General features: G+C 41.5%; 1 long non-coding RNA gene across 1 annotated transcript; it reads right to left on the bottom strand.

The window, feature by feature from the left end:
* Positions 1-259: 259 nt before the first annotated feature.
* LOC130373920 (uncharacterized) lies at positions 260-1,569 on the bottom strand. The gene is made up of 3 exons (XR_008893563.1): positions 1,416-1,569; positions 1,189-1,279; positions 260-469 (listed from the first exon to the last, which is right to left on the bottom strand). It is a non-coding gene; the product is annotated as an uncharacterized LOC130373920 (long non-coding RNA).
* Positions 1,570-9,242: the final 7,673 nt, after the last annotated feature.

Raw genomic sequence — 9,242 nt, 5'->3', positions numbered from 1 at the left:
TGCTTACTGATGATCATTCAAATTTGAAAAGATCATATAGGTTGAAAAAGACCAAGGGTTCTGGTTGAAAATAATAGTTTTTTAAGGCAATATTTCTTTTATAAAATGTCTGGATTCTCGACTGTCACTGTATTACTGCCTGAAATCATTTCTGTTTTCAAGTATTTTTTCATTTGTCTAAATCCTTAATTGTCACTTAAAGACAAATAAACAATTGCTCAAACACTAATTGTAATACTACGTTAGATTACTTCTGTGTTACACTGAGCAATATTCAAACATGCAGAATGAAAACAGTACCTCTGCAAATCAAACAGATGAATGCCTGTTTGAATTCAGGCCAAACTAGTGGAGAACCACGACTGACGGTGACACCAAGTCGGTTATTTTCTTAGCCACTTCATCCAGCCCTTGGGATGCCTCCAGCAGTTCCTCCACATTGTCCCTCAGCCTTTGGACATGGTCATTTCTGTATTTGGCATATTTTACATAGTTAGCAGATCAAGAAATTGCAGCCATTTGAGAAATAATTATGAGGAATTTAGTTGTATGCACAGATAGGTATTAGCAAATAAAAATTCCCTGAATAAATGATAGCATGATGGAAAATAACTGAAAATAGCTTTACATTTTCTTAACTATGTGAACAGCTTATTTGAGTGACTGCATTGTAAAAGTTCAAGCTATTACAAGGTAATTTGAGATGAAAAATTAGGGTGAAATAGAGACATAGATGGCGAAGCACTGGAGGATTGACTTAAAGGGATATTCAAGCATAAGTTTAACCCATGCTAACCCTTGCAACTTCAGCAAAGACTGCACGATTGCAATACAATGTTGTCCATTCGTCCACCAAGAAACCACCATCAAAAAGCCTCTCATATCCACAAATAATGGTCAGAGCAGCCCCAAACTTCAGGAACAGCACAAATAGGACCCCAGCCCATGATACAATACATCAAACATCCCTGAGCACAAACTCTTGTGGCTCCACCGGGAGCCGGAATATCCCTTTAATCTTCATCTTTTTAATAGTGGGGGAAACAAGAGCCCCTGGAGGAAACCCACACATGCACGGGGAGAACGTGCAAACTCCTCATTGAAAGTTCCTGCCCAAGCCAGGATTCAAACCCAGAGAGCTGCTATGGGGTGTTGGGGAAAAATTATGTTTTGCTATCTAAACAATACCTGTTACTTGATCGTCGTCGACGCCATTGCCGGTATGCGGTACTCTCAATACCATGGATTTTCCTTGAATTCTGCCTCCAGTACAAAGACCCTTCGAGAGAGAAATGCAGAATAAAGACACAGAGAGAATAACAAGAGTAAACACTGTTATACAGTCAATACTTTCAGACTATTTGCATTTATACAGTATGTAGCATGAAAATTAAATTTTAAAATATATTTTTCACCAGTTGTCCCTTCTGACTCCACAATTTCATTGTCTGTAAGGATGTAGTCTTCCTCGTCTCCCATGGCCACCTTCAGCTTCACCAGGATGGCAGATACAGTTGCCTCTGCTTCGGTGAATCGCACTATAACAACCCTTGTTGAAATAAGCTTGCCCTCCATTACCTCGGACACTTGAATGGACCTGTAATACATAAACAAACAGTGAAGCAAACCAAGCTACCACATAGCAACATGCAGTCTACACTACAGTGATTCAGTTGTCCCAACGGACCAAAGTGTGAGCCCATGTAAAACTCTGAATGCACCACACATGCTGACTTGAATATTAGTTCAGCCCATACTTGAGGCATATCACAATCGAACACACCTGCAGCATACCCAGATCATCTGTCACTACTCCACCTTCTCTCATAAATAGGGAGATTTACATCCAATAGCTAGTGCTTACAGTAATATTGAACTCTAGACTCTGAGTACCTCATCTGATTATTGTTGATAATCTGAAGCTATGTGGATATTGATTGTACATTAGGTATTCTTTAACAACTTTAAAGCGCAAGGCTCAGTACCTTGTGATTCTGAAGTTGCTTACAACCAGTATGCTCTTTCTGCTTACCAAAAGGAGATTGTAAATGAGTTAACTTGAGCACTTTTACCATTGTAATAAGCACATTAAATTATGACCCCAATGCATCCTTGCCTTTGAAATGACCGAGGCGTCCTCACTGATCTCGTCAGCATGCTCATGTTTTCAGTAGTCACAGGCTGACTACTGCGAAAGGCAAATTGCCTCGATGGAGCTGGGGCTGGGGCTGTCGGGGCCCCTACACTGTCCCAAACGTCTCCATGAATTTCATAATGACCATGGTCAAACAGGTCCAGGGAGCTGAAGAGCCCACTCTCGATCGGAAAAATTGCAATGTTTGCCGCATCAGTGATGTACAGGCTATCCATGCTGACCTAGTAGAAAGAAAAAAATAATAATAATAAAGTTAAGATTTTGTAATTTAAGACGGAGTATTAGGGCCACACGTGAAAAAAAAAATATATTTTTGCCATGTCGATTTTAATCTCGACGCGTCGATTTAAACTTGAAATGTCGAGAATAAAGTTGAAACATATCGACTTTAATCTCGACGTGTGCATTTTCCGTTCCTCTGTAAGCAAGCAGACGCTCTGGGCATCCTCCCAAGGGTGCAGCGGATGACACAAAGTAGTCATCCACTGTAGTAGTGCGGCATTGCCATCAGTGGTTGCATTGACGGTTTTAGTCGCTATATTGTTTGGATGAAGGCCTAGACCACAATGACCCCAGGGTTATTGCCGACTACTTCGTGTCATCCGCTGCACGCTTGGGAGGATGCCCGGAGCGTCTGCGTGCTGACAGAGGAAAATGGACACGTCGAGATTAAAGTCGACATGACATTTAAACTTTATCCTCGACATTTCGAGTTTAATGTCGACATGTTGACTTTAAATTCGACGTGTCGATTTTAATCTCGTCACGGCGGAATTTTTTTTTTCACGTGTGGCCCTAATACTCCGTCGTAGTAACTACATTGTAAAAAGTATCAATAATATATTTTTGTGTTCACTATTGCACCTGCATTATTTCTTACGCTCGGCGTCTTCTCAAAATGTTACAGACAGGCGAAGTTAAGCTAGCAGTTTGAATCACTTACCTGGAAAATGCGGGCGATCCTGTCGACACGCATATCGTCCATTTTTAGAGTAATTCTCTTGTTCCCTCTGAAGAGCACAAACGTCTCCATTTTATCCGAAGATTAGGCTTATTCTGTTTATGAAGTTATTAGTAAGTTTTATTCAATCAATCCTGCACGGCCGGGATATCTGAAGGAGGACGGTGGAGGTCGCTCAAAGCGCAAACTTTTTGGCGGATTGCTTCTGCGCATGACAGAATGTGAAAAAACCCGCCAAAGCAAAAGGAGAAGAAGAAGACGGTAGGCGGTTAGTTGAAATGGAGTCCAGTTTGTCACCCTACCTAGAAATAATTGAAAGTATGCTCCGAAACTATGGAGTCAGAACAGTCTCATTATTAATGAATGCACAGAGAAGGATTCACAAATGTATTTTGTGATTTATACATAAATTACTCTCTTCTCACAAATACATTTCAATGCACACACAAATGGATATCGGCATGTATAAATGTAAAATAAATCCATAAACAAAAATAAGTTTCACAAACATATTTCTGATCCACACACAAATATGTCTTGTTTTAAATAAAGGTAATATAAATCCATAAATATATTAATTTAAAAAAGATTTGCAATTTTCATCAAAAATGTATTTGGATGTTGTTACATTTATGTACAAACTGTTAAACTTGAATTTACAAGACGCTTTTCATTTGTGAGCTTGTTTGCATTTGTGTGTGAAACTGTCTGCATTTATGTGTGGATTTTTGAGACTCTCCTGACGTCGCTAGATTCACAAATGCATTTTTTTCAACAAGGAACTCTCTGTAGCCAATCAGATGCCTCCCTCGTTTTCAGCCAATCACATGGCTGCAGTTCCGACCTCTGAGTCCAGCCTCCGAGCCTCCCGGTTCTCTGTCAAATCTTGTCTACTCTATCGGAAAGAACATGGTTTTTTGAATGATCGTACATAACAATCTCTAGGTGGTGAAGAAGTAAATGCTGCGTCACGACACTTTTTCCATCTAATTTCGACTGGGTTTTGGGATTATCGGTGCCGTTAAAGTAGTAAACGGCACCGACGTAAAAACCCAGTCACAGCAGTCATGTGGTTGACTGAAAACGAGGGAGGCATCTGATTGGCTACAGAGACTTCCTTGTTGAAAAAAATGCATTTGTGAATCTAGCGACGTCAGGAGAGTCTCAAAAATCCACACATAAATGCAGACAGTTTCACACACAAATGCAAACAAGCTCACAAATGAAAAGCGTCTTGTAAATTCAAGTTTAACAGTTTGTACATAAATGTAACAACATCCAAATACATTTTTGATGAAAATTGCAAATCTTTTTTAAATTAATATATTTATGGATTTATATTACCTTTATTTAAAACAAGACATATTTGTGTGTGGATCAGAAATATGTTTGTGAAACTTATTTTTGTTTATGGATTTATTTTACATTTATACATGCCGATATCCATTTGTGTGTGCATTGAAATGTATTTGTGAGAAGAGAGTAATTTATGTATAAATCACAAAATACATTTGTGAATCCTTCTCTGTGCATTCATTAATAATGAGACTGTTCTGACTCCATACGAAACGGCCATTCTGACGAAGAAATGTCCAGTCATCTCCACCTGGAATGTGGATTGACCAAAGGCTTTTCCAAAGCCAACATTCGTAAGTTTTGCGCGCAAAACGGTATAGGAAGAGAACGGTTGCAGGACTCCAAACTGGAGAGCGAGATTGCTCAAGCAATTAATGAGGTAAGCAACAGCATTTTGATTAATTTGTATGATTGCTAACCGCAGTGTACTTGCAGGTAGTGACCAGTGGCGTTTGTAGCCTACATGTAAAAAAAATGGTGTGCTGCACCAACAATTAGGAAAAACAACAGTGCTTTCTCTTGTAACCGATGTGTTCCTCACAGATCCATGCACTGTAGCAATCACACAAGCCTAAATGAAGAATGCATTATTCCACGTCATAAGCTGACAAAATTTGCAATAACCTTTGTATAGAATCTGTCCAAAATAAGATGGTGTGTGTAATAATTGGTTTGTAATAGGAATACAAAAAAGGATTGCATATTCGTCTTCAATTTCAGACTGGACCATCCTATGGAAGAAGAATGATGACTGGCTACCTGTCCTCCAAAGGTATCAGAGCATCTGAGGGGCGCGTTGGTAGTGTCCTCAGACATATTAACAGGCCATATCGTGCAGATCGTCATCAGGTAGTTGTTATGAAAAGCTAATAGGATTCTTGTAGTGTAGTTCATTGTGAAAGTGCCCTAACTTTTCTTTCTTATTTGTTGTTTTTTGCTTGATTACTCAGAGATCAAGGAACTTAAATCCAGTGCCATACAGTGCCGAGTGCATGGGTCACAAACTGCACTTAGATCAAAATGAAAAAATGGTGATGTTCGGGGTGACCCATGTCCTTGCTGTAGACGGTTTCTCCAGTAAAATTGTCAGCCATTCCACTATGCCTGTCAAAAATAACCTGACCATATATCAAGACGTGTACAGGTAACTTTCTGTGCTCTATGTTCCATGATGTAGTTGCAAACAGTAGATATTGTTTTACTGTTTCATTGATTAAAGCCCCAACAAGAACTTTCATGTGTGCACACAAGTGCCGCTGCTGCGCTCTGTAAAAATATTTTTCATGTTAAATGTTGGACTGCATTCAATGCAGCAGCTTCTCACAGGACTGTGCGAAAGTTTGGACTTGTTTATTTATGCTTTAGAACATGAAATCATCATAAAATGCTTATAACATTGTATCTCTCTGACTCTGATTCCACACACATCTGTGTTCAGTTAAATCTGCTGCATTACCATTACAGCACCCTTTCAGAGACATTACCAGTTCTGCTCTCTCCATATAGAAATGACCAATCTTTTCACAGATGCTCTCGTTTGCTGGTGCAGGTCATATAGAAGCATCAGTACTAAACAGAAACTGGTTCATAACCAGTTAAAAGTTCCTCTGGGTTGATTTAAGTGAAACACATTGGCTTATCATAGCTCTGGTTTTACCCCTCCTTATCTGGGAAGAAACAAACTGATATTAAAAAAAATAATAATAATGGTGACAGTTACACAATGCTGTCTGTGATTAAGTAATGAAAATTGGCTTCAACAATGCTTATGTAAACACAAATATGAATTAGTGTTGATAACTGTAACACTTGTGTATTGCTGTTTTGCAGAAGTGCTGTCCTACAGCACGGAATGTGGGACCAAATACGAGTGGACCACGGAAGAGAGTTTTTCTTGACTCTTTTCATGCAGGAGAAATTGGCAGGCTACAGAAATAACACAGCAAGGGAGCCGTACCTGCAAACATCATCAACACATGTCAGTTGGCTTATTGTCCTCTTTCCCTTAATCACTCAGCTGCTAGCTGATAATATTGATTTCTCTGTCAGCACAATGGTATGGTCAGAGCCCAGTAAGAATAGTATCGTTGCTGCAGCTGATAGGGATCTGAGTAAATTCGAGTAAACTGTTCTTCTCTGAAAGACTGCTTGCTATTTCCTCACCAGTCAAAGATATGCATTATTTGTCTAGCTGATGCCACAATAGATGTACAAATACAAAGCCATATTTCAGGAAGATAATTTCTCATTTGTAATGGTTAATGGTAGCATGGCAGGCAGCATGAGCAATAGGGTCCCAGCCTTATTGTTATCTACAGTTTTCTTCTTCTTCTTCTTCTTCTGACTTGCACTACAATGTATAGAAATCTGTGAGAGGAGGTCGAGGTATAATAATAAAATATAATTCAATAAAATTGCCTTGCCTGCCTTCTTCTGCTTCTGTGGAAATCCTACTTCCCATGCATGAAAAATCACCTAACTAATTGGGTTCTTCATTATTGTTGTCATAGAAAAATGATTTTCGATCATTACGATAAGCTGCAGATGGTAATTGTCATTATTGAAATTAAATGTAACATTTTTTTTTTACTCTTCTGAAATTGCAGAATCATATCGTTGAAAGGATGTGGCCAGATGTTAATAAAAGGGTAAACTACCCTCTGAAAAGGGCTCACATCCACCTTGTAGACCAGGAGGAACTCAACATGGAGGACAACTTGACACGGTATTGTGTGTCCACGCTTACCTGTCAGGTGGCTCAGATTGGACTTGACCGGATGGTGCAGTCCTGGAATGCACACAGGATCCAAGGTTAGCATACCACGTCTTTTTCTGTATAACCCTATAAGAACATAAAAGTAAACTGAATACTTATCTTTTTACTAACAGCTCACTTGAATAAACTTTTTTTCAAGGGCTTACAAGGGTTACAAACTGAGGTGGATTGATATGCATGATGGTAATATGTTAATTACCCAAACCTGATTTGTGTTATGATTTGCTTCTTTTAGGCAAGGGCATCCCAGATCAACTGACTCTGGGTGGATGCCCAAAGAAAACGCCAGCAGATTGTCTGCCAGAGGCTGCAGGAGCTGCGCACACTTACCTGCAGGAAGTGGGGTCCTCTTTGACACAAGTGTCAATGTTTGGGAGAAACCCATTCTCCACAGCTGAAAACCAGACAGCAGCTGAACATGAATTTGCACAGCAGTACAGCGACGTTTCGGAATTCTACAACTGCACCGTCAACTATGAACCAACCCATTTCCAAAATGGAATTAGGGATCTTATTGACATTGTGAGAAGACATGTGTAGCCTGATCTGTCGGATCGCAGAAGCCATGCAGGGTCTGGCCTGGAGCTTCCTGTATGTTAGTTGACAAGTTTTTTTTTTATGTTCTAATGTTGCGTGTTGTTTTTTTTGATGTTCTTATGATGTTCTAATGTTGCGTGTTTTTTTTTTTTATGTTCTTATGATGTTCTAATGTTGCGTGTTGTTTTTTTGATGTTCTTATGATGTTCTAATGTTGCGTGTTGTGTTAGACGGCTTACGCCTCGTGCCCACTGCACCGCTTCTTCCTGCTTGTTGCGAGGCAAGATTACCCGCTTTCCCACTTTCCAGTATCGTCAGAGCCCGAGTCGCGTCACAGTGCTTAAATTTGCATACGCGATCTGATTGGATGACGGATCCGTCGCTGCCGAAAAAGTTGAACATTTTTCAACTTTTTGACGGTGGCGAACGCTCCAAGTCAACTGACGGATCCACAATGCATTGCGCGACCGTCCCCATTCAAAGTCAATGGGCAACGGACAACTGACGGAGGTAGTGGGCACGGGGCGTTACGCCTCGTGCCCACTGCACCGTCAGTCAACGGACGTGGGAAGGCGTGGCTGACGGATGGGGGAGTAGTCTTTGCAGAGGCAACCGTCAGCCAATCAAATCGCTTCGCCGGGTTCTTCCCGCTTCTTCCTGCTTGTTGCGAGGCAAGAAGACCCGCTTTCCCGCTTTCCAGTATCGTCAGAGCCCGAGTCGCGTCACAGTGCTTAAATTTGCATACGCGATCTGATTGGATGACGGAACCGTCGCTGCCGAAAAAGTTGAACATTTTTCAACTTTTTGACGGTGGCGAACGCTCCAAGTCAACGGACGGATCCACAATGCATTGCGCGACCGTCCCCATTCAAAGTCAATGGGCAACGGACAACTGACGGAGGTAGTGGGCACGGGGCGTATTACGCCTCGTGCCCACTGCACCGTCAGTCAACGGACGTCAGAAGGCGTGGCTGACGGATGGGGGAGTAGTCTTTGCAGATGCATCCGTCAGCCAATCAAATCGGTTCGCCGGGTTCTTCCCGCTGCTTCCTGCTTGTTGCGAGGCAAGATTACCCGCTTTCCCGCTTTCCAGTATCGTCAGAGCCCGAGTCGCGTCACAGTGCTTAAATTTGCATACGCGATCTGATTGGATGACGGATCCGTCGCTGCCGAAAAAGTTGAACATTTTTCAACTTTTTGACGGTGGCGAACGCTCCAAGTCAACTGACGGATCCACAATGCATTGCGCGACCGTCCCCATTCAAAGTCAATGGGCAACGGACAACTGACGGAGGTAGTGGGCACGGGGCGTTACGCCTCGTGCCCACTGCACCGTCAGTCAACGGACGTCAGAAGGCGTGGCTGGCGGATGGGGGAGTAGTCTTTGCAGATGCATCCGTCAGCCAATCAAATCGGTTCGCCGGGTTCTTCCCGCTTCTTCCTGCTTGTTGCGAGGC

The sequence above is a fragment of the Gadus chalcogrammus genome, chromosome 20 (genome assembly GCF_026213295.1).
Source record: "Gadus chalcogrammus isolate NIFS_2021 chromosome 20, NIFS_Gcha_1.0, whole genome shotgun sequence".
Taxonomy (NCBI): domain Eukaryota; kingdom Metazoa; phylum Chordata; class Actinopteri; order Gadiformes; family Gadidae; genus Gadus; species Gadus chalcogrammus.
The sequence above is the reverse complement of the archived record's forward strand: the minus strand, read 5'-3'. Positions and strand labels throughout refer to the sequence as shown.